Source organism: Sitophilus oryzae, unplaced genomic scaffold (genome assembly GCF_002938485.1).
Source record: "Sitophilus oryzae breed Bouriz unplaced genomic scaffold, Soryzae_2.0 scaffold_1711_pilon_pilon, whole genome shotgun sequence".
NCBI lineage: Eukaryota > Metazoa > Arthropoda > Insecta > Coleoptera > Curculionidae > Sitophilus > Sitophilus oryzae.
The window spans coordinates 810,227-835,385 of NW_022146404.1; the positions used below are offsets into that span (position 1 = coordinate 810,227).

The window sequence follows — 25,159 nt, forward strand, 5'->3', positions numbered from 1 at the left end:
CTTTGTCGTTTTTCAAATAAGTCTAAAATAACCGAGATATTTTACTTTGAAAATTTCCAAAAACATTGATTTTTTGCTTAAATTTTGAAAATCACTGGATCCTTTTTGGATTTTCTCTCTTGTAAATTTACACTACTACCTTTGTTTTCATTTCCATGTTATGAAGATATTGTTTATTTGTTTTTCATTAAAAATTAAGAAAAAAATATTTTTTTTCTCTAAAAATTCCAAATTTTAACAAATAAATTTCGCGAAAAAATCTCATAGACGTGTTTCGGGGCTCGAAATATATTACCTCTAATAATACTTACACTTTCTTAAGACTTCCAGATTTCATTCATTCCGCCCAGATTTCAATTATTAATAGCTTAATTTTTGTTTCAGGTAAACAAATGCGATATGTTTAAAGTTTGACTGATTGGATGGCTGACATAAGTAAGTTATTTTTGTTATTCTGCGTATTCTGTGTTACTTATTTCAAATATTAAAAAGGATCTTATAAGAATTATCATTAATGTACTAATAAAACAGTACATAATAATTTAATAATTGAATTATTAATGAGTATGACACCTATTAAGAATAATAAAATAGAGCAAAAAGTAAATTTTGTAACTCACCTAAATAAAAAATTAAAATAAATACCATATGATCAAAAAAAACGGCGTCAAAGACGGCTGAGGAATGACAATCGATAATAATTTTGGCGAGGTCAAACCGTAGATATCATTTACTTGGCCCGTACTCTTCTTTATCTTTTAAACGGGTATACTGCCACTTGGTTTTAAGAAGGTTGTAATTTATTTTTATATTGAGTAAAAATTATTTTTAAATTGTGTATTTTAATATTCGAGAAAAATATTTTTTTTGGAAATAGATTTGTGTGTCTGGAAACGTTCTATCCTTTTTTAGTCTTTCTATAATTCGTGTGAATTTTGACAAGTTTATGTCAATTTTTAGTAAATGACGTCTAGAGATTAACCTCGCCAAAATTATCGTCGATTGTCATTCCCCAACCGTCTTTAAAGCCTTTTTTTCAATCATACAGTCTATTCATTACCTAATTTTGCATACTTAAGAGTCCATTTTACTAGTCCGAAAAAGCAGCAAAATAAGCGTTCGGTATTTAACGTTTTATGTAAAACTGGCTAGGTATTTTTACACAAATGAAGAAGGAAATTAAAGATAAAGGATTATACTATATCCGTATTGTAGTACATTTTTAGACAACTTCTTTATTTTTAAGATTTTGATGGACAAACATCAACAAAATATTCTTTATGTTTGGACTAAATTTTCTCGAAAATAAAGACATAATTTAAAATTTCGTTACAATACGGAAAAGTATTGAAGTTTTGTGATTATAGTGATATATAATTTATATCGTTTTGTAACAAATCGCTCGCTATTTTATGGCAAATACTGAAGCTCTGCAAATCTTAATCAAGCCTTAATCAAAGCACGTGTGTTTGGAATTTTGGGTGTGGGGTTCCGGCTAAGCCTTACGCAGATTTCTAAAATATAATATATATTTCCTTCGGTCACACACCCGCTTTACCCGACCCCTGAGAGCGACCTGAACAATACAGTGTAATAGACCCTTAAACTATTATATGACTAACCCAAACTCTAATCAAACCAAACTAAGAGATTACCGTAAAGAAATAACATTAATATTGAGAGGGGGGATTGATTTAATGAAAACGGGTCCACCGACTTAACTAAAATGGGGAGAGAGAAAAAAAAACACAAAAGGAATTGGAAAAAGAACAACCACTAACAAAAGTTCTTAATTAAGGACACGTAGTGCCTTCAACAAACTCAATAATTTTTATCCGTTCTTCCAGCTCATTATTTCTTGCCGTTCGGACGCCCTAATGGAACCTAATCAAACGTTCTTTTATTTAAGTTTCGAACAAAATCAGTTCGTTAGTTTAGAGCTTTCTTTCTCTTTCCGACAAGGTCTGCCAATAACGACGCCAACGGAAACTTACGTAAACTAGGGATTAAAAAAAGGCTAAAGTTTGTAAATAGAATGGACTACCTAGAAAACACCAACTAGTTTTCGAGAAATTTTTCTTACAAAACAACTTAACTGAAAATACTGAAGGTATTGTTTTTTTTGCATATAGGAACATAGTAGGCGCCTGTCTACATATATCAAACGTCAAAATTAAATGTCATCTTTAGTTAAAGCCAAAGTTTTAAACAGTTTCATTTAAAGCTGACAAGTCAGTCGCAAAATGGAATGGACATGCAACATATCCTGAAATTGAAGCATTAGTAGGAATTCGTTCCTATCAAAGAACAGAAAGCAATTAGAGTCAATTGGTGACAAAACACTCAAAAATAAATACAATATTGTCAGTGATGGTTCTGGACTTACTCTTATGAAGCAGAAAAATAAAAGTCAATCTGCTATTTGGGTGTTTAGAGATGAATCAAAACCGACGAAAGTTATCCGTTCTCGAAATGTTTCAAAAAAATTGGTGGCAACACTTGTCTCAAAAGTGGGACATTTAGCAACAATTCCTCCGCAAGATCAAAGAACTGTTACTGCTGATTTATACATATCTATTTGTTTACCGGAAGTAATTCCTGAGTGTCGAAAATCCAACTCTCAACGATAATTGATCCTCCTCCAAGACAATGCAAATACCCACACAGGCCCGAAAAAAATTGAGTTTTTAAAGCAAGAAAACATCGAATTGTTGGACCATCCTCCATACAGTCCCGACCTAAGTCCTAACGAATTTTTTACTTTTCTAAAAATTAAGAGTGAACTGCGTGGTCAAAGGTGCTTGTTAAAAAACGCAATTTTGAAGGTACCTACCCAAGCTAATGGAATATCTTCTTTCACAATTGGTTCCAACGGATGCAAAAATGCATTTTTCTTCGTGGGGAATACTTCTAAAAACAATAGTGTTTAAAAGAATACCTAAAAGAGAATACCTGGTTCAAGTTCGAATACAATAGGAATTTCTCTTTGAATTTTTTTGGACGCCAAAAAATAAATTTTACAAGATACTCATAAAAACTAGAAAAAATACATTTAAAAATGTACTATTAGTGAACTAAAGTGTGTCCAAAGGGGAGATACATGTGAGTAACAGTTGTCTGTCATTTTAACTAACAGTAAAAATTAAATTATGTTTTCGGTAATTTTTGGGATGTCGTATATTAGAATTTTCGCTGACTCGTTAGGCAAGCTTTAATTTGAATGAAAGTATCCATCTTTGTTTTACTTTTATTACTCAATTTATTTTAATCACCAATGATTTTTTACTTACATTCATTTATTAATTTATAGTACTGATATATATAAGAAGATTAGTTTCAATTTTCCTGTTTTGCCCTAAAGCTCGACGCAAGAATATTAACGACAGAAGCTTCTTATTAAAGAAAAATATATAAAACTACTGCTATTAATCCGATAGGCTTATCAGCAGCGAGTGCGAAACGCTCAAGCGAGAAAGAGCGAAACGGATAAAACAGTGGCGGCTGGTGCATAAGCGCTGTAGTGCTTCGAAGCTCCTTTTAATCAAAGAATGCCTAGAGAAACTGAACAAATTAAGCAAAGGAAGTCCTCCTATTCTAGGTGCCAGGGACAGAAGGGATAGAAACTAAAACAGAACTCAAAAATCTGGAAGCCCCCATCCGTAATGAGAATCCTCCAACGGTCTAAGACACTTTGAAATATCTCAGGACTTACGACCGAGAATAATCAAAGATTTTCCTTGATTTAAATAGTTTTTAACAGAACACCGTCCCTCAATGAACACCTCAGTAGATTGAGGCTTAGAAACGACGACGAATGCAGATTCTGTAAGGAAAATGGGGAAACACCAGAACACCACATCACTGAGCTCGCCGAGACGACAACCATTCGTACTTATATAAACTTTAATACGACTTATATCACACACGGCCTTGATTTTTTACTCCCAGGGCGCGTAAGGAAGTTTCACTTCAAAAATAAAATAATTTCTCTCTATATTTATTTACAGATCACGTTAAAAATGTTACCAGGAGCCGCCACTGAGTTATAGAGAACTGCACAAAGAAAAATCTGGAAAATGGCAATCGGATTTAGAGGAGAAACTGCGAAATAAAAGTTTTCTGATTATGCGAAAATTAAAACGGCTTCGGCGAAGGAAAACACGTTTTCCACGACGATATCCTAATCAGGTCTCGAACTTTCTTCCATTTGTTTTATCGGGCGGAACTTTTTTTATTTCGGCAAAAAGCCGTCAGCGTCGGCTGCAAAGTTGTTGTAAACTCGTTTAGGGTTTTGCTCTCTTTTCCTCCTCGGATCGCACCTTTTGTTCACGTGTCGCGTCTACTGTATCACGGCTCTTTTTACTACTTTCTTTTATCTAGTTTTTATTATTCGCATGAACTTTTGTCGAGCAATAGTTTGCTGTTGTAGAGAAAAAAAACGCATTTATGCTGAACGTTCCAAAGTTCTTTCAGCTTCTTATATGTTGTCGAAATATACTTGCTTTGTTTAAATAGTTTTTTTTTCTTGAGCACAATAGAATATTTGGCTAATCTCTCTATGTTTGTTGCGACCGTACTTAGAATGTAGATGAGTGGGAGAGGGGTTAATCACCGCGACCTTACAGATCTATTTTGTCCTCCTTTTCTTGAGTCACAACTCATTGTAGAGTCACAGAGCTTTGACAAAAGCCAGTATCTGGGACGGTTTTACAGAGGGTAGATCTCAATCTGCAATATCAGTCGTAGCAAAGTTTATGGCAAGAATGGTTGTCCTCTCGGCGCACTCAATGATGAGGTGTTCTGGTTTTTCCCAATTTTCACCACAGAATCTGCATTCATCGTTTGTTCTTAGCTTCAATCTACTGAGGCGTTCATGAGGAGACATTTTTATGTTAAATCAAGGAAAATCTTTGAGATCGTACTTAAGAAGCTATGACAGAACTACAGTGCATTTATTACAAGGATTGTCTTTTATATTTTGCATATAGAGGTAGAAAAACAGTAGATAACTTTTAAACACTATTGTTTTTCGAAGTATTCTCCACGAAGAGAATAAAATTTTTGTATCCGTTTCTGAAAGTAGTTATCCAACTCGCTTGTTGGTACCTTCAAAATTGCGTTTTTGAAGGCGCTGACTGCATCTTCTGAGGACTGGAACCTTTGACCACTCAGTTCATTCTTTATTTTTGGAAAGTAAAAAAGTCGTCAGAACTTTGGTCGGGTGTGTATAGAGGATGGACAATTCTATGTTTTCTTGCTTTAAAAACTCAATTGAATCGTGATTTGTTGAATGGGCATCAGTCACCATTCGGCATTTTGAGTTCTTAATTTTTTTTTCAATCCTAGATTGATACTACCGTTTCTTATTAAAAAGTCATCTGTCCTGGCATTCACAAGGTTATTATAGCGCACAAAATATTTGAAGTTTGTTATAAAGTTACCAAGTGACGTTTCTCAAAACTCATGTTCTCTGACTGATGCCCTGTCTCTAAATGGAGACGTTAGTTGTAGCTGCTTTTCTTTGGGTTTGCAGCAAGAACCGAGCAGCTCTTTTTCGATTTTCCACAAATTTATTAAAATGGAGCTGCCTGGTTATTGAAGCCACCCCTTTAATTTATCTTGACTGATGATAATAAAAAGCCCAAATGACATTCCTCGCAAATTTTAAAGTATAATTAATGGAAAAGTTCAAGGTTTGTTAATTTTTTCTGTTAATTAAAAATTACTGCCACTAATTTTGATGTTCTGAATGCTTCTGAATACATTGATATTAGGGGAACAAACTACGCTAATTGAAGCCACTATCTTATTCCACTGCGAGGTTCTGAATGAAGCTTTAGTTTTTCGAAACTCAGCAATTATTTCCGGCAAGCTAATAAATATGTACCAATTAGCAGTAACAGTTCTTTAAAAAGGTAACAACTGTTAAATGACCCGCTTTTGAGACACCATTTTTTGAAACACTTCGAGACCGGATAACTTCTGTCGGCTTTGGTTTATCTCGGAACTAAGTTTATTTTCGGGTTCATAAGAGTAAATCCAGGGTTCATCACCACTAACATACTGTATATATTTGTTGAGTTTCCTGCGTTAAACCGGTGTGGAGTTTTTTGACATCAGTTGACTCTACTTTCTGTTCTTCCGTCTTGTAAAATTTTGTGAGGTCTTTGAAATGCCCAATGATGCTTCAATTTCACGATATGTGACTTTGATGTGTTCTTGGATCAGCTTACGTACAGCATTGACGTTTTCCTGGGTTACTGCCGTTGTTGGTGGGCCTGTTTTTGGATCCTCGCTAAGACTAATCCACACTAGGACTGGAGAATGTAATCTAAGGATCAGAAGAGGTCCACAATAGATCTGAGAAGGTCGCAGTGGATCAGGCCGAAAGCCACCTCTAAGAATCTAATCTCTAATCTAATCTAATCCACACTCGCTAAGACAAGATGTCACACTTCATTGCCGAAAACAGAAACCAACTGGGTAAGGCATTCTTATTGAGACAAAAGTCTTCCAACTGTTGTAAAAATTTTTTCGGCTTCAGGACAGATCTCGTCTAAAAAAAGTCATCGTCAAAGTACTTATATTATTATTGAGTTTGTCCTGTATTATCAGTAATTTATTCATTGTTATTTACCCGCAATCTTATTTTCAGCTATACGTTGTTCACTTACTGTTCGGACAATTTGATTTACAAATCCTGTATAATACTTTTTGATCTAAAAAATCGAAGAATGACATCGTCTGCTGTCTAATATCAACTACGCGGAAGCGACGATTCATAAATTTCGGAATTTCCGCTCATGCTCAAAAATATTTACAGAATAAATTTTGATCGGTGACGTAAAATAGGTTTAGTGGCTATAAACGTCGAAATTTCGACGTTGAGAATAAATATATTTTGGTAGGAAATCGACACGCAAATGTGCAAAAAAGAACATAAAAATGATTAGGGTAAAACGATTAGAAATTACAGTTTCAATAAGTGTAAAACAACTTTCTAATAAATTCAGTAACTGATATCAGTTTGATTTCAAAGTTACTACCTCCAAAGCAGTTTCTAAAAGGTTAGATATTACCAAGAAATTACATTACAAAGAAATCCTAAAACTATAATGAATACGTTTTTAACTGAAATTGAAAAGGAAATATTTGATAGCCTGTGTAGAAATGCGATATTCCTTGGTAACAATTGACTAATAGTTCCTTTGAATAAATATATTAAGGAAGGTAAGTCAATCATATAGCCCCATTTTTGACAGGTCTGTTTGACGTTTAAATTGAAGCATTTAAACTTTTTTTGAAATTTTGCGGATTGGAGATGACCACATGACATGGTGGAGATGACCATACCTTTACGCAGTGATTTTTTACAAATAATATATATTTTTTTTATTTTATAAGATTTTTTTTTATTGTTTTTATTTTTTTATTTTTGTTTTTCAAGGTGTGAACCAACCACAAAGGTATAGACACTTTTATAGCTAAACTTTTTTATATAAAAATGAGCTCGTAAAAGAATCGATCATAAATATACCGTGTGTTTCCCAAAAGGCCTCACCCTTATAACTTTTTTAATTTTTCAGATAAAAAACGAGATTTGTTACGAGAACACGTTTTGGGCATCTTCTAACCGGTCAAGACATTACACCAAAAACATTAGACTATTAAATTTATTTTTCCAAGCCTCCTTGATTAAAAATTATTGTTTTTCATTCAGCCATCACACTCTAGATTGAAATTTAGAATACAATTTTTTTATCGAGAATGTCAAAAGTTGACATGTGATATGTCATTCTATTCAGAGTGTCATTTTCTACCGAATAAAGTAAAAAATACCATAAAAAATACCAAAAGTCGTAGTCATTTCCGCTGAAACAGGAAGTGAATACGTCAATCAATCCTGATTTATGTCATATACTAACATACCAAATGTCGTTTATTTATGTAAAAAAATACAGAAGTTATAGGGGTGAGCCACTTTTGAGAAACACCCAGTATACAATAAACTAAAGGGGTATTTAGACTGTTAATAAAAGTTATTGAAAATAGTTTATGCACTGATATTACACAACCTAATTTTAACATTATGTTTTAACAATTTAGCTTTATAACAAACTTTATAAACGTTAAAAATTAAATGTTGTATACGAAGTTATACAGTTTTGTTTGTTTTAAACTATTAAGTAGACCGTATAAAATTTTATAGGTGACTTTGTTATGGGGTGAGTTTTAAATAAGTGCAAAAATTTTTAGGGGTAGTATATTTCGACCCCAGAAACACGATTATGAACTTTTTTTCGGCAAAAAATTTTTTTGGAAATTTCGAATTTTTTGAAAAAATGTTGCACTTATTTAAGACTCACCCTATATAAAAATAGCGCTGATTAACTAAACCCCAAACTCGTAAATCAAAATTATCCAGCAACATATTGTAAAATGTTTTAACAAATATATTTTATTTCAAATGTCACAAAAGTATTAAGTCATTTTGACGCTTAGGTATAAAAGTGAAACACAAAAGTCCGAAAAAGTAGTATTAAATTGACATAAGTGTCAAATTCAACGAGCGTAACCATAATTTCTCGATATATAATTACTTACAAGGTTTTACTTTTCAATATTTTTATATAATTTATATTTTAACTTTTTAACGTTTGAAATTGTTTAAAAAATTATTTGTGACGTTTGAAAAAAAATAGCTTGGTCTGTTCGGATTATAGTTGAGGGTTAGAACCTTTGGTGTTACACAGCAAAATAAAACACTAAATCACCACAATACACCAAAATACTTTTACACTGGACGCGCGTTACGCTAACCATGTTAGCTTCATCAGCAGATGATTAAGACTAACTAGTCTTCTTAGTCTTAATCATCTGCTGATGATTAAGACTAAGAAGAAATGCTAACATGGTTATCGAAACGCGCGTCCAGTGTAAAAGTAAAAGTGTTTTGGTGCATTGTGGTGATTTAGTGTTTTATTTTTTTGTTTGGAGTAAAAATGACTTTTTGTGTCTCGCCTGTAATGTGGGACTTCATATCGCTCGTCCGTCAAACGTACAGCCTCGCCAGAAAAAGTGTCATTTTTACTCCTAATAAAACAATATACTATTCTAAATAATGTCTATAATTTTTTTCAAATAAAATAATATTTTCTGTTTCTCTCCTTATCTAAAAACGTGTTAACCTGAAAGATTAGGTATGTTTTAACAATTTAACTTTATAATTAAGTTTATAGATGTTGAAAATTAAATTTTGTATACAAAGTTTTCCCGTTTTTCCACTATTAAATAGACCGCATAACTAATTTAAACTTTAAAAGTAGACACTTTTATAGCTAAACTTTTTTAAATAAAAATGGCGCTGATTAAAAATAAAGCCCGTAAAACTCATAGATCAAAAATATCCATGCAACAAATTAAAACCCTAGAGAATATTTATCGTTTAAAAATGCACGGACTATTTTTCCAGCGGGAGCTTCTGTACTCGTTAAAATTTATATTTTTTTTTGGGAGGGCACAACGGAAAATGTTTTGCGTTATACCGTTCTTTTTGTTCCAGTTTTTCATTGAATTTATTCTGTCTTGTCGTGACATTATTATGCTACGCTGTATTTTTAGGCGGTTGGTATATCGTTGTGTTCACCATTTTGTCAAGAATATTTAATTTTCTGAATTAAAAAAATATTTTAACTTTTTGTCATCTCTAATACACTTACCATTATGATTATAACACTACAAATAAAACGAAGTATGTATTTGTAATGTAACGAATATTCATGTTCGTATTCGTATTCGCAAAATTCATGTGAATATTTTGATTTTGAAAAATTGTATAAAACCAAAGTAACATTAGGAAATGTAAACCAAAAAAATATGAATTCATTTTGAACTCAAAATGTAATCATTTACTCGTTTATTACTAAAAGTATTAATAAACAAAAATGAGACTCCTATATTAAAGTCTTAATTAAGTGCATATTTCTAGGATAGTGTGTAGTGGTATTTTTAAATTTCAGGATCACGTCTATTTTTGATGCAAAAAAAAATGATTATTTTTTATTTTGTATGTTCCAAAAATGTTGGGGATTTTTTTTCGGTTAAAAACATATCTTGATAGTATAGCAACATACATGTATATTATGTAGTAACCCAGACTAACTTTAGTCTACGGTAGTATATTCGATACCAATTAAACTTCTAGTTACGTAATCGAGGGCGCGATTTTTAAATTCATTGTTGCCAATTATGGACATATTCGGCGCCGGGTTGACTAACTGGAATTTAAATTCCCCGCTGGGGATTCAGGTGGTAGCTCTGCTGTAAAAATATCAAGTTGCCACATTAATTCATTATTTCCTGACATTGTCATTCGTTTTGATACTTTAAGTTTGTATGACGAGTTTTTGGTTTGAAATGAATTGTGTTGTGATACTTTAAGCTTAAACAGTTTTACTAGAAAGTCTTGCAGTCGAATATTGTTCTTTTTAGAACCTCTTTTAATGCGAAGTGTACAAGATAGCTTAATAGCCGTAAAAAACTCATTGCAACTTTATTAGAATAATTTGAACGGGAAAGCGGTAGTAATGGCCCTTTATATCCCTTAAGTTCTGTTAAAGAGGTGAGTTATGTTGATGTAAATCATATGTTTCCTAAAATATTTTGATTTCATATGTTTCCTAAAATATTTTGATTAAAAGAAAATATGTAAAAGTGGCAACGCTATGCCAGTCCAGCTTAATGACGTGACTAAAAGTTTATTTGATATGAACTATAGATTAAAACACAGAAAAATACAGTGGTTCTGAAAATTTAAATAAAAAATAACTTTTTTAAAATTTTCTTAAATTTTTGACATAATAATTATATAAATCTACTTTGATTTTAAACTTAAAAATCGTCTTATAAGAAATATAAGTTTTTTATACTTATACATACTTATATATTTTTTATAAGTTTTATAAAAAAATTTTTCGCAAAAACTGGGATCAAAATGTCGTATATTTTGACCCTAAAATATTTGCACTTATTTAAGACTCGCCCTATATACCTATAATTAAGATTTCTATATACAGGGTGTTTCAAAAATGTGCCATCTCTCGTGGGGAGATTCCTCACTTAAAAATAAGATTTATTTTTCATATCAACAATGGGTCCGATTCTGCGTTGTTTGGTAGCTACAGGGTGTTAAAATCTTAATATTTTTTCGATTTATTATAATTTTCTTCCAAGTACTTTTAACGTTTCGAATGGTTCCGAATAAAATTTTGAGGGAAACAGTTACTATAAATGCGACATATTTTAAAGCTAAAAAAGTGCCGACATATTCACCAGGGACGTGCATATGGGTTATCACTGGAATATTTTTCTAAAAAAAAGTATGGAAGCCACTGACTTAAAATTGCTGTATGTTGGACTAATAGTAATAATATTTAATAATAAATTAGGTAAAATATATAATTTATTAATTTTATTTTTAGTTTAATTTTATTAATTGTGATTAATAAAATTGCGTTTATCTCATCAAGAAGGCCGAATTTGGCAAAATATCAAGAGATAACTTTTAATTGAATTAAAAAAAAGTCAGTGGCGCACATGTTTTTTTTTGAAAATATTTCAGTGTTAACCCATGTACACGTCCCTGATGAATTTATCGACACTTTTTTAGCATTAAAATATGTAGCATTTATAGTAACTTTTACCTTCCAAATTTCATTAAAATCACTACAAGTACTTGGAAGAAAATTATAATAAATCGAAAGATTATTAAGACTTTAACACCCTGTAGCTACGAAACGAAGCAGAACCGGACTTATGTTGATATGAAAAATAAATCTTATTTTTACGTGAGGAATCTCCCCACGAGCGATGGCACATGTTTTTTGAAACACCCTGTATATTCAAAATTTTGTATGCCACATTCTATAATATAATTAATAAAAAAAATATTTCTTGAAGTTTAAATATATGACTAGAAGAAAATTAAATTTTTTCATTGATTATTACAATTTCATATTTTTGTTTCAGTAACAATTTTATTGCTATAATATTATCGATACTTCAAATTAAATTAACTTTAAGCCAAACTGTGAATATTAATAAAGAATACTAATAAATATAAAAGCATAAAATTATTTCCCAAGTAATAAATTATGGTCGTGTCAAACAGCCCTACTTTAATGCTATTATTGCAAATTTGTTCGTCTCTTCAAAGCGGTCCATTTATCAGTAATAAAACTTTTCTCAATGTGCGACTGCACATTGTGTAAAGCGTCTTTAAAAAATTATGTTTTAATATCTTAAACAACATCTGGAGAGCATATTTCGAGACTGTCTTCAACCAATTTCTACCTACTACTGAACTACAATAAACTCTAACGGAAATCCCTACGTGCCTTGGCTGCGGTTCACTGTCGTAGTGACTTCTGCATTATTTTTTCTATTTCACTTTATATTTCGTTTTAGGAAAAAATGCTGTACAGGGTGTTCCATTTTGGGTGAAATCATACGGTATCTCCGTTATTCTTCAAGATAGAAGGGTGCGGTTTGCGCAAACCTGTGCCACTTTTTTATCAAACGGAAGATGCCGCAAACAAAATTTTCATAGCCTTCTTAATTTCTGAGCTACAGGGTCTTTTTAAAAATTTTGCAATTTGGGTCACCCCTTGTATCTCTGTTATTATTAAATGTATCGAGACAGTTAAAAAACAAACTGTTTATTGTAGAACTTTTTACGTAGAATATAGTGGATATGGAGATTCACTGGTAACAGTTCAAAAGTAAAATATATCAATTCCAAATAAACCGTTTTTGAGAAAAAAAATATTAAAAATTTTTGGACAAAAAAAACTGCCTGTGAAAAAAATGTGTATAGCCTAAACGTCAAATTTAGTGATTTCTACATTCACTATGACATAAAGAGAAGACTTGTGGCTATCTATTTCAAAAATTAAATTGTTCGAATGTCATATAGCAAAGTAGATAATATTTAAAAAAGTTTTGCTACTTCTAACTGAGTTAGATTTGTTAAGTTGTATTTTTACATACCAAGTCAGTTTATTATTTATACTTCTAGTTTGTAGTACAATTTTTCACATTTTTCTGGAGCACACTGTACAATATGCGCAAAATCCTTCACACTGTAACCTTATAATAATTTAAAGTTAGCGTCAAAGAAATAACGATTAACTGTCACTGTCAATTCAATTTTGTGAATAATCCGCAATTAATGTAGAGTAATCTGACATGAAAATTCTCGTTCCCAAGAGACTAACTAGATTTTCAAGTTTATTTAATCATATACCATATAATCAAAAATATACACTTAACATAGCAGGCAACTATCGTTTTGTTATATTTTTTTAATTACCAATAAAAATTTTTGGCCTATATTTTTTTAGGCCTCTGTTATTTTATCTTAAAAGCTTGCGACAAAATTTTTAATTATATAGAAAAAAGAGATGTTTAAATTTGTTTGAATTTTCAATTATGTTATTTTTTGTTGTCAGACCGTAAACATATGGGGTAACTGTGTGTGCCTTTGTTACAAAGAAATGTAATGATATTTTGCTTTAGGGTAAAAAATAAATTATAAAAGAATATACATTATACTTTTTTAATAATGTGGCGTTGTTTACCAGCATACTGAAAATATAATATGCTTATATCAGTCGAATGGTAATGGCATGTTTTGGTAAAATGTTTATGTTTTATAATAAGAATTAGGGGTTATTAGAATATTTGAGTTAAATTTCCGTATTGTAAAGTAATGTTTGCTTTTTTCTGGTTGTTTCTTAATTTGTTCAGTTTTTATTCTGCACAGTAGTATTACTACATCCCAGAGTAAAGCTATAAGCGATACCAATTAAACTTTTAGTTACGTAATCGAAGGCGCGATTTTTAAATTCATTGTTGCCAATCATGAACATATTCGTCGCCGGGCTTACTAACTGGAATTTAAATTTCCCGGCGGGGATTCAGGTGATAGCTCTGCTGTAAAAAATGTCAAATTGCCACATTTATTTCCTAACACTGTCATTCGTTTTGACGCTTTAGTTTTGTATTACGAGTTTTTGGTTTAAATGGTCTTTTTAGAACCTATTTTAGTGTGAAGTGTACAAGATAGCTTAATAGCCGGCGCAAAAAACTCATCGCAACCTTATTAGAATATTTTGAACGGGAAAGCGGTAGTCATGACCCTTTATGGTCCCTTAAGCGCTGCTAAGAAAGTGATGTAAATATTAATTATTGTTTATCTATTTTTAATTATTTTTTTTTTGTTTCCTAAAATATTTTGTCTGTAAAATAAGTCATAAATTACTTGAAAGTTTCTATAATACTTTCAAAATTCAAATTTGTCAAAAGCTTACCATTTTTCCTTATTTCCGCTTTACTAATCATATTTCTTACTGTTTCCAATTTACACTTTTGTTAAAAAAGAAAGCTGCTACTTCTTTAAAATTACTGGAAACTAACGTAAACAATTAAGGACATTTCATCTCGGAATTTGTCGAGTTTCTATTAACTCGGATTACGCCAATGAGTTCTCTAGTTTCGAAGAATATTTAATTAAAAGTGAAATTTCCTCGGTACAGACCCGAATCCGTTTGCTCTTCTTTAGAATCGACGATGTTCCAACTTACCGTTTCTCTTTTTATGGCGGTTTTTAGTTATTTTTATTATTTTATTAATTACGTTCTACTTAGTTAATTCCTTTGGAATCGATGGAAATATCACTACAGACCACAGACTTAAGAAGCATTTTATTTATTTATTTAGCAGTCAAATTTCTCAGAGAAATAAACTTTACTGAGAAATTTGACTGCTTCCTTTAATGTATACAGGGGTATCAAAAAGTGCTGGTCTATTTTAAATATATATTTTACATAAAAACTTCATTATTTCAAATGCAACACTATGTATTTTTTTTAAATAAGTCGAAGCAGATTTAAATGCTCTTTCAAACAATATTAGGGTTTCCTATACCTATCTGGCTCGGATTTTGAATAACAAGCGATTTTTCATTAAAATTTTAATCAAGATGGCTGGTGTCGCCATGGGAATTTTCTAGTGACACTTAGTAGCTATTTTCAAAATCGACATTAGTTTATGGACTTTATTTAAATTTATAACTAAACTAAATAGGTTATTTTTATTTAATTTAACTACAATAATGTTAATAAGTAAGTATTTATTATTTTATCAAGAAAAATGAAGCAGTATCTGCTGGTGGAAGGAATAGATATGTTACTAGTGATTTTATTTTGTGAGGACAATTGCTTCTTGGTCTCAAGGGTTTATGCTCCAAGATATTCAAATAGCAATTTTTTTGACAAACGTTCCTTTGAAAAACTACTTTTCCTATTTCGCAGAGCTGATAGTGTGGTAAAACCTAGTAATTTAAACCTGTCTTTGGAAGTGAAGAAAATGAATTTGCCTAAATTGGTTCTTTTATAGAAAATCCAATATATCTGCAAGTCATTGTAATACATTGTATATAAAATAATAAATACTTACTTATTAAACTATTATAGGTAAATTAAATAAAAGTAAACTGTTATAAATTTAGATAAAGTCAATAAACTAATATCGATTTTGAAAATAGCTACTAACTGTCACTAGCAAATTGACATGGCGACACCAGCCATCTTGATTGCCGTTTTATTGAAAAATCTCTTTTTATTCAAAATCTAAGCCAGATAGGTATAGGAAACCCTAATATAGTTTGAAAGAGCATTTAAATCTGCTTCGACGTATTTTAAAAAATACATAGTGTTGTATTTGAAAGAACGAAGTTTTTATGTAAAATAAATATTCAAAATAGAGCAGCACTTTTTAATACCCCTGTATACATTTAAGGAACCAATCAAATTTTTTAGTAAAGTTTATTTCTCTGGCTCAAAGTCAGCACAAGAATTAATTCTGAAAAATAATGTACAGGGTGTTGACAAACATTTTTATTATAGCATGCATATTTAAATATCTTTAAATATCTCAAAAACCAAAGCATTTAAACATATTAAACCCTTATTACAGTTGAAGGTTGGAACCTTTGGTGTTACACAGCAAAATAAAATTACACTAAATCACCACAATACACCAAAACACTTTTAATTATCTGCTTTATAATCATCTGCTGATGATGCTAACATGGTTAGCGAAACGCGCGTCCAGTGTAAAAGTAAAAGTGTTTTGGTGTATTGTGGTGATTTAGTGTAATTTTATTTTGATATTAAACCCTTATAATAAATGCCTTATTTTATGCCAAAGAATCCAAAAATGAAATAAAATAGCGGGTGTTCCATAAGAAAAAATATAATTTTGGTATGGATCCTAGTTCTGACACACCCTGTACATTTCAAAATAATTTTAAATTATGCACATTATCTGTCTACATATACCCATAAAATATTTTGTTTCTACATCATCCCGTTTTCATATAATCAACCGAAGTGAATGAGGTGCGCCACCCTGTATATATAAAATAATATCTTCTTTTTATGTTAAAAAAAATTCTTAAAATTAATGTAAACAATAGACTCGTCTTTCATCTTCTATTTCGTCCTCTCCGATTCTGTCGAGTTTCCATTAATTTAGATTAGGTCAAAGACTCTCCTAGTTTTGAAGAATATTTAATTAAAAGTAAAATTTTCTCGGACCAGAATCGAGTTGTTTGCTTTTCTCCCTGCTTCAGAGTGGGGAGCGGTCTTAAACTAATTAAGCGCTGGTGCCGATAAAGGTGCTCGTAATTCGGTTTCCACGACGGGAAAACTCGGGCGGTGTTTTCCAGTGCCGGGCTATCGGTAGCCGGAAAATTGGCCAACGTTCGCGGTTTCTAGTTTGAGGTTTCGTAAACTCAAGTTCGTACAAGGTCCGACGTAAAGGAGCATCGGATTGGGTAGATGCATAAAAGAGAAACCAGAATTGGGTTTTGGAAAATCTAGATTTACTTAGATGAAATAAGATACTTATATGGAGAAAAATATTTCAAATTTATCAAAGTATAAAATCTTTTATTTTAAATTTATTAAAAATAGGTAAATAATTACATTTTTACAAAAAAATAATTAACTTTTCAAAGGATATATTTTTGTTTTTCGTCGAAAAGAATTGAAAACATGAAAACCAAATTTACAATATATTTTTTTGAGTATCTGATGTACAGGGTGGGTCAAATTGGACGCTTTTATAAGAAAACACCCTTTTCTATAGGAAATAGACGAAAACTAATATGGGTGTCTGAGCTCAATTTTTATCAAAAACATGATGGTGAAAACCGCACATCGATATCCGTTTCGGAGTTACGGGATGTTTTTCAAAAATGTGCATTTTTAACAAATCGCTGTAACTTTTTTGCTATAGAAAATTTTGTATTTTTGTGAAAACATTTCCAAAACACCTTATTACGCAGAATTTAATGGTTGTGTAATTATACTTAATTTTTTTAAAATTAATAATTTAAGAGTTATGAACAGAAAAATAGATTTTTTATTTGGGACACCCTGTATATTTTTAATTAACTGAAAAATACTTAAAATTATCTTTCCAAAAATATTGCACACTTGATATTTTGTTATAGTTCCCTTCGAAATACAGAATTTTTAAAAGTTTGCCACTTTTAACTAGTAGGCTTTGGACCCCTTATTGATGATCTGTCTCTAATGGAACCCGAAAACATATTTTTCCAGCAAGACGAGGCACCGCCTCAGAACGCTGAAGTTATCAGTAAATTTTTGCAGCCAATTTCGAGAATAATTGAATAGCTAACCAAGATCCCGCCGGACTTAGCGCCTATGGATTTTTATCTTTGCGGAAGAATAAAATTTCTTATTTTTAAATTACGCGTATAATCTAGACAAGAATTAGAAGTACCTAGAGGTTATATGAGAGTATCTTTCACCCCCACTGAGTTAAAGAATTCCTCGAGAAATGTTCAAAAACCGTTCCGTCTGTCCATAACAGAAGACATCTCATGTCTTGGTTTGTTATTTATTTTTATTGTTATTAGATATAGTTTAAATGTGTTGATGTTGTTTAATATAGTTTAAATTGTTATAAAATCCTGCATCTCTTATTGGAAAAATTATTTTCGTTTTAATTGCTGCTCACAGCTAGATTTTTTTGCATTACAGCCGGCGCCTTTCAAAGCCTACATATTCAAAGTGGGCAAATTTTTAAAAAACTCGATATCTGGAAGAGGAATCGAGCAAAATATCAAATATGCTATATTTTTGGAAAGATAATTTTAAATCTTTTTCGATGAATTAAAAATATACAGGGTGTCCCATATAAAAAATCAAATTTTCTATTGATTATTTTTAAATTTTTAATTTTAAAAAAATTACACTTAAACCTTTCAATTCTATTGGTGCTTTGGAAATGTTTTCTAAAAAATACAAAATTTTCGATGGCAAAAGATTTACAGCGATTTGTTAAAAATGCACATTTTTAAAAAAAACACCCCGTAACTCCGAAATGGGAACAGATATCGATGTGCGATTTTCACCATCATGTCTTTGATAAAATAGCTTTGATAATAAAAGCGTCCAATTTTGCCCACCCTGTACAGGGTGTATTATCAATATTGTGTGTGTCATTTTAAAAATATTGACCATCTGAGGTACCTTAAATCTACCTTTTAGCCCTCTGCCTCAAACAGAGGAATACTCTCAGTAACTGTAAAAGTACACCCCGTATTATTGAAATGTGATAAGTACGATTTTTTAGATTCAAGAATGGATTGATTACAAGTTAGATCCTTTGAAGTATGTGAGTGGAACAAGAATCAAAATATAACTTTATACCTAATCTACTAAAATTAATTTTTTGCAATTGCAAAGACCTGTAAACACTATTGTTGTAGAAAACTGGATGTTAAACTTAAATATTTTTGAGACACCCTGTAATCGTGACTAAAACGAAGTGAATTAAGTAGACGGCGATGACGTCACCAGATGCTGAAAGGTACCATCTGGCCGGGATAGAGCGGGAGTCGCTGCCGTACGTAATCTGATATTGATATTTTAATTTCAGCATCCTAAAAAGGCTAACGGCTTCTGTTTTCCGACTTAGATTCTTCTTCTTTAATTTCCAGAGAACGGAGGCATTACTTAAAATTAAATTTTATTTCTAATTTGTCGAAATTGTTACATTAGATGAAATAATAATTTTATTGTCCATAAAGCTTCATTCAGAACCTCGCAATTAGTGGTTTCAATTACACTTTATACTTTTTAGTTTACGATCATTAACAATGTCTCAAAAACACAATTAAAATTAATAGAATATCCTAGCAACAGCTTGCAGTAATCAGTTGTATCTTGTATCCATAGAGAAAGCCTAATATTTAGCTTATAAAACAATAAACTTTTGGTTCCTAACTATATTTTCTCTTGACAGATGATAATCAAAGGCCAAAATGACATTCCTCGCAGATTTTGAAGTATAATTAGTGAAAAAGTCAAAAGATTGTTAACTTTTTCCACTAATTGAAAATTGCTACCACTAATTTTGAAGTTCTGAATGCTTACATTCAAATTAGAGGAACAAACTTCTACGCTAATTGAAACAACTAATTTATTCCACTAATTGCGAGGTTCTGAATAAAACTTAAGACATGCTACTTGTTTAGTGTGAACAAAACTAAGTTTGTTTTTTTCTTTATATCTTTTTAAATAGATTGTGCTTTAATTCTTTTCATGTTGTTTAATTATAACAATTGTTTTATTTTGTTTTTCTTGACTATTATGTTTGTTAATTTATTAAATGCTTCTGTATCGTTCAAATTAATCGATATATGTACGTTATACGGAGTGTATAAATTGCTTTGTAAAAAATGATGAGTGATTTTTGTATTAAGTTTTTGAAATTGGCATCCAACCCGGCGTAAATCAAAATCGACTTTTTTTCAAGAACAGTTCACACTAAAACAATCAAATCACGTTTGTAGGTAAAATGGTTAGAGTTATAATTTATACAGTTGTTGAAACAGCTACTTCACTTGAAATAGTATTGTATTATTTTTTATCCTCTGTCAATTTAGAAAATGTTGACTCTATAGCCATACTTTGATACATAAAGCAGTTAACAAGGAAAAATTAAGTCTACTGGAGAAACAGACAGGGGCACAGGCCTTCAACAACAATATGCTAATGAGCCACCCTCGCTCCATTTGAAAATGTTGAGATATATGATTAAAAATATAACTTGGACATCTTTTAACCACACAAGGCCCCTTGATTAAAAATTAGTGTTTTAAACAAAGCCACAGCACTCTAGATTGAAATTTAAAATACGATTTTTTTAGCAAAGTCATCAAAGTAATTTTTAAGCAGAGCGTAATTGACATTTAAAAATTAAAAGTTGTAGTCATTTCCGGTGAAAGAGGAAATGGCCAAAAACAACTGAATACGTCAGTCAATCGTAATTCATGTCATATACTAACATACCAAATCTCCTTTTTTTATCTGAAAAAATAAAAAAGGTAGGTATAGGGGTGAGCCACTTTTAAGAAACACCTGGTATTACAGCCAAACTTAAAAATTTTATTTTCAAAGGTACATAAATATTTTAATGTCTAGAAGTGGTGGTTTTTATTAATTCCTATGGTGTATTAATTACATCTAATGTCTGGTTATTTCCTCTCAATAAAACTACATGAATCAGAAAATGCCTTTACTCTAATTCACAGACTCATAAACTGCATTTATATACGTAAAAATAAAAAACAAATACTTTTAGTTAGATTCAATCAATGATTTTCTATTTTTGACATTTATTTACTGACTAAAAATATAAGTGTACATTCAGAGTTTAATTTTACATTTGGTTCAAAATAGCAGCTAGCGTCTCAAAATAAGTTAAATAACTTGATCAAGTGCCAACGTAAACAATGAACAAAGCACATTTGAGATGTTTAGGGTTATGTATTACGTTTAGGTGTAGATAAATACCAATCAACAATATATTTTTAAATGGAGAATGGATTTTTTATATAGCATAAAAAGTATTTTATACAAACACATTTTGAGTTTTTAACGTTTTTAAGTTGAGTAGAATTATTTAGAAAGAAGAAATATGTTTCATGAACCTGTAGGTACATTATTAACAATTCTGTACATGTTCGGACTTATAACAACCATATTATGGTGGTGAATTGTTTACTAATACAGACATTCTTTTTAGAAACACAGAAATTATAGATTTTATTAAATTTTGGAATATCTAGCAACTATTTTGGAAATGGGAAGTATAATTGTTCAATCAATGGAAGTATGCATAGTTTGGGTGTTTTAATTTGATGTTTGTTAATCACATCCAAAGATAAATTGTATAGTTTTATGGTATTGTTTATATCAGTAGATAATTCTTTAAATCTAAACGAAAAACTAGGTATGATTTTATCCATATAAAAACACAGAAAGTAGGAACTTTTTATTGCATCTGAATTTTTAGTTTATATTTGAAACTATTTTGTTTGAATATTAAGGGTTCTTTCATACCGAAGTTTTGTTTTGAGTAAAGAAAATATGATACTATAACTAAAAACATGCTTCTAGGGAAAAAAGTAAAAAAACTACAATTTTTTCTTTTAAGTTTTAATAAATAAAAATATATGCTATTCCTGCATACCCAATGAATAATTTGCACAGAATATTCTGTTAAAGTGCTCAAAATCAGTATTATTAAAAAAATGTTAACAGCAACAACCAAAAAGAAAAGAGGCAACAAAGCAATGAGATTTTTTTTCTTCCGTAGTGCGGAAGAGAGATAACATCCCGTATCGGGCGCTTTTCAGTCACAGAAAAACTCTTGAAATAAAACGCCTTGATTTTGAAATCTTCTGATGCATGTCAAGTACTCATCAGCGAGTAATGGCAGTAGTAGTAGTAGTAGTAGCAAAAAAATGTGATTATGAATGAATCTTGAGGTAGGGGAGAACTTCTAACTTTAAAGCGTACCTATGCATGGACAATTCGTGTATATACTAGAATTAATTGCAATAATACATTTTTATCAATGGGCTTAACTTTTAAATAATTTTTTCAAATAACTAGGAATTTAAAGAAAAAATACATTACTTTAAAATAACGAAAACCATGAGCATTTTTCTCTTAATCTAATTAAAGCATTTATATTCAGTATGTATTCACATAAATCAATACGATGCTTTTATTATGTCAATTATACATTTTCTTCCTTAGTTTTGAAGCATATTTTATTCTATAATCCTAACTGAAAATTATACTTTTTAAGGAATTATAAAATAAATGTATATTTTACCTATTTGTACCTATTGACCTAAAGAACCATCACAAAAATATCGCATACTTTCGACACAAATATAAAAAATATCTCATTTTAGTTCAGAAAAGTTACATCAATAGAATTGTTACAGTTACAGAAGGCAAGAATTGTAGCAGAAAAATTGATGATTAACAATTTATTTATTTATTTCAATATCTCACTAAATAAACAACTTTTATAACTTAACATTGATAGCTTATTGTTGAAAATCTACATAAAGCATTTTACAAAATACCAGTCACATATACGATTACAGTTTAAAAGAAATATATTACTAGCCCTCAAAAGCTATCTACCTATATATCTTTACTATATTTCATGATTTTCTACTTTGATTATCGGTATATTTATTTGATATTTTATTGTATGTTTTTCAATTAGCTATTTAGTTTTTATTTTTTATTTACATTTTAATTTTTTACTTATTTTTATTTTGGGTGTGTATTTTTCGAACTTTCAATCACCTAGGTACAATGTACTAAATACAGGGTGAGTCTTAAATAAGTGCAAATAGTAAAATAAATCACTAATAATAATTGTAAAACTGATGCTAACATGGTTAGCGAAACGCAAAAATAAACCCAATACAGAAATAAAAGTGTTTGGTGTATTGTGGTGAATTATTGTTTTATTTTGCTGTTGTAACACCAAAAGTTCCAACCTCCAACTGTATAAGTGCAAATATTTTTAGGAGTAGCATATTTCGACCCCAGAAACACGTCTATGAGGTTTTTTTTTCGCGAAAGGAACGTTTTGAAAATTTTAACTTTTTTTTCATTTTTAGTTAAAACACATAAGATCTTCAAAATATGGTAACATATGTAGTAGACTAATTTTACAAGAATGAAAACCCAGAAAAAATTCACTGGTTCTCAAAAGTTAAGCGAAAAATCATTTTTTTTTAATTTTCAAAATAAAAAATATCCGGGTTATTTTGAACTTAAAACGGTAAAGAGAAAATATGTTTCTTTTATCAAGATCTACCAGCCCTGAAAATATTTACACTTATTTAAGACTCACCCTGTATAGTATATCGTTGAATTTGTCAAAATTAACTAAAAATATTTAAATATATCATCGTTTTTGCTAATAAATCATATAAATCTTGAAGAAGGAATTGAATCCCATGTATAAAATATTCTACACAACATATATTTTTTACTAAATTGGTATACGGCTTAAGATTACCCTCCAATCTACAATATTCTATGAATATTACCACCGAAACGAAACACTTATAAAGCTTTTATCAGAAAGTAAGAAAAATAGAATAGTACATCTAAAACAGATGTTTATAGGTTTAAGTAATTTCCTCTCGGTGGTAATATTGCCCGAAAGTAGCAGCAAATAAACCCTTGACATCACTAACACTACTCGAATTACACCATAGAATTACATCGGCTCGCGCATTCCCAAATCGGCAACCCGATCGAGTTTTTGCACTCGGCACCACGCCGCGCACCGTAAATAGCCCGCGATATAATCACCGCTCACGCAGCTCCATCTAGGTGTAACTTAATCCCATGCCATCTTCAAAAGGTATTCCACTCTCTGTCTTTTCTTCTAAAATCACTGTTGCGAACCTAGCCCGGATCCGCTCCATACTTCTTTACATTCCATACGTACAATAATCACTATGGGAAGTAGAGAAGCACGGAACCGGCCGAACTAGACCAAGGTCTTCTTCTTCTCTCAAGTATTGTCGTGGTTCTTCTTTAGGTAGAAGCAGCATCCGTCGAAGTTGGTAAAGCAATATTTCCTTCTAATTCTAGACTCAATTTATGTAGTGTATGATATGAATTGAAGAGATTTGAAACAGCTGCAACTAGTATATCGGTTTTAATATGAAGATAGACACTATATACAGACCGTTTAAGTTATGCTTCTTCGTTTACATCACATTAAGTCTAAGTATCGTTATAAATGATTGGTACATTTTCATTTTCAAAAGCGATGCCTCCGTCAAGAAAGCGATATGTTATGGTAAATACCGTTCTCTTGATGAAGGGATTATACTTGAAGATGCGGCTTATAGATACTAAGATATAGGATGATGCAAACAGGAATCTTTCTATTGCTGATGCAAATCTTTCGATTCTATGCCATACACTACCGGCAAGTCTGAATGTTGATGCCTAAAAATGGACGCTATTGCACTTATGCACGGGCACGTAACTGAATCACTGAAAAGTACGAAGTACGAAGGGGTACGACCGACGGTGCTAACTGTATCTGGGCGTGAGCGACGACTGAAGCGGTGCACCCTGGCCGAACATCCGTGGAAGGCGCCACGCGGGAGCTCGCTGTCTAAAAATGGATCCGAGTACGCGATTGGCTCGAAACAGTACTCCCAACCCCTCTTGGAGAGTCCAAATTTGTCTTTTCCCGAAATACATCTGGGAATCGGCTGTGCCGGCCGTTACCGTTTCTGCCTGAGTCCCGACGACGATCTAAGGCCCGATTCACGCCGCGTGTTGATCATCTGTGTGTCTGACGTTTTCGCGATAATGTCGGTTTCTTTCTGGTTTTATTTTTGATTTCGGAAAGTCCGATTTTCGTGGAGGTGGAGAGATTACGTTACCGGGTCTTGTAAGACGGTGGGAAATTGTAACTACCTACTTAATTAAAAATAGATACTGGCAGGATTACAGTGACTGATAAATATTGTATGCTGATGAAAACAATAACACATTAACCATTCATTAAGGTTTGACATCAGCAAAAACAAGACGATTTAAAATCTAAATTTCTAGTTTGGAATAAAAAAATATATTAATTTAAAAAAGGTCGAATTTCTTAATTCTCTATTCGTCTCTGTGAGCACTGATTCTTTCTGGTTGTGGATGCCCATTTT

At 31.1% G+C, this 25,159-nt stretch overlaps 1 protein-coding gene across 1 annotated transcript in view; it reads left to right on the forward strand.

Annotated features, from left to right (window-relative positions):
* The first annotated feature begins 405 nt into the window (after nt 1-405).
* The window catches only part of LOC115881281 (E3 ubiquitin-protein ligase mib1-like), a 71,922-nt gene continuing 47,168 nt past the window's right edge, over nt 406-25,159 (forward strand). The window contains exon 1 of the mRNA XM_030898698.1: nt 406-435. The gene's annotated coding sequence lies outside the window, so the exon portion shown is untranslated. The remainder of the gene's footprint in view (nt 436-25,159) is intronic.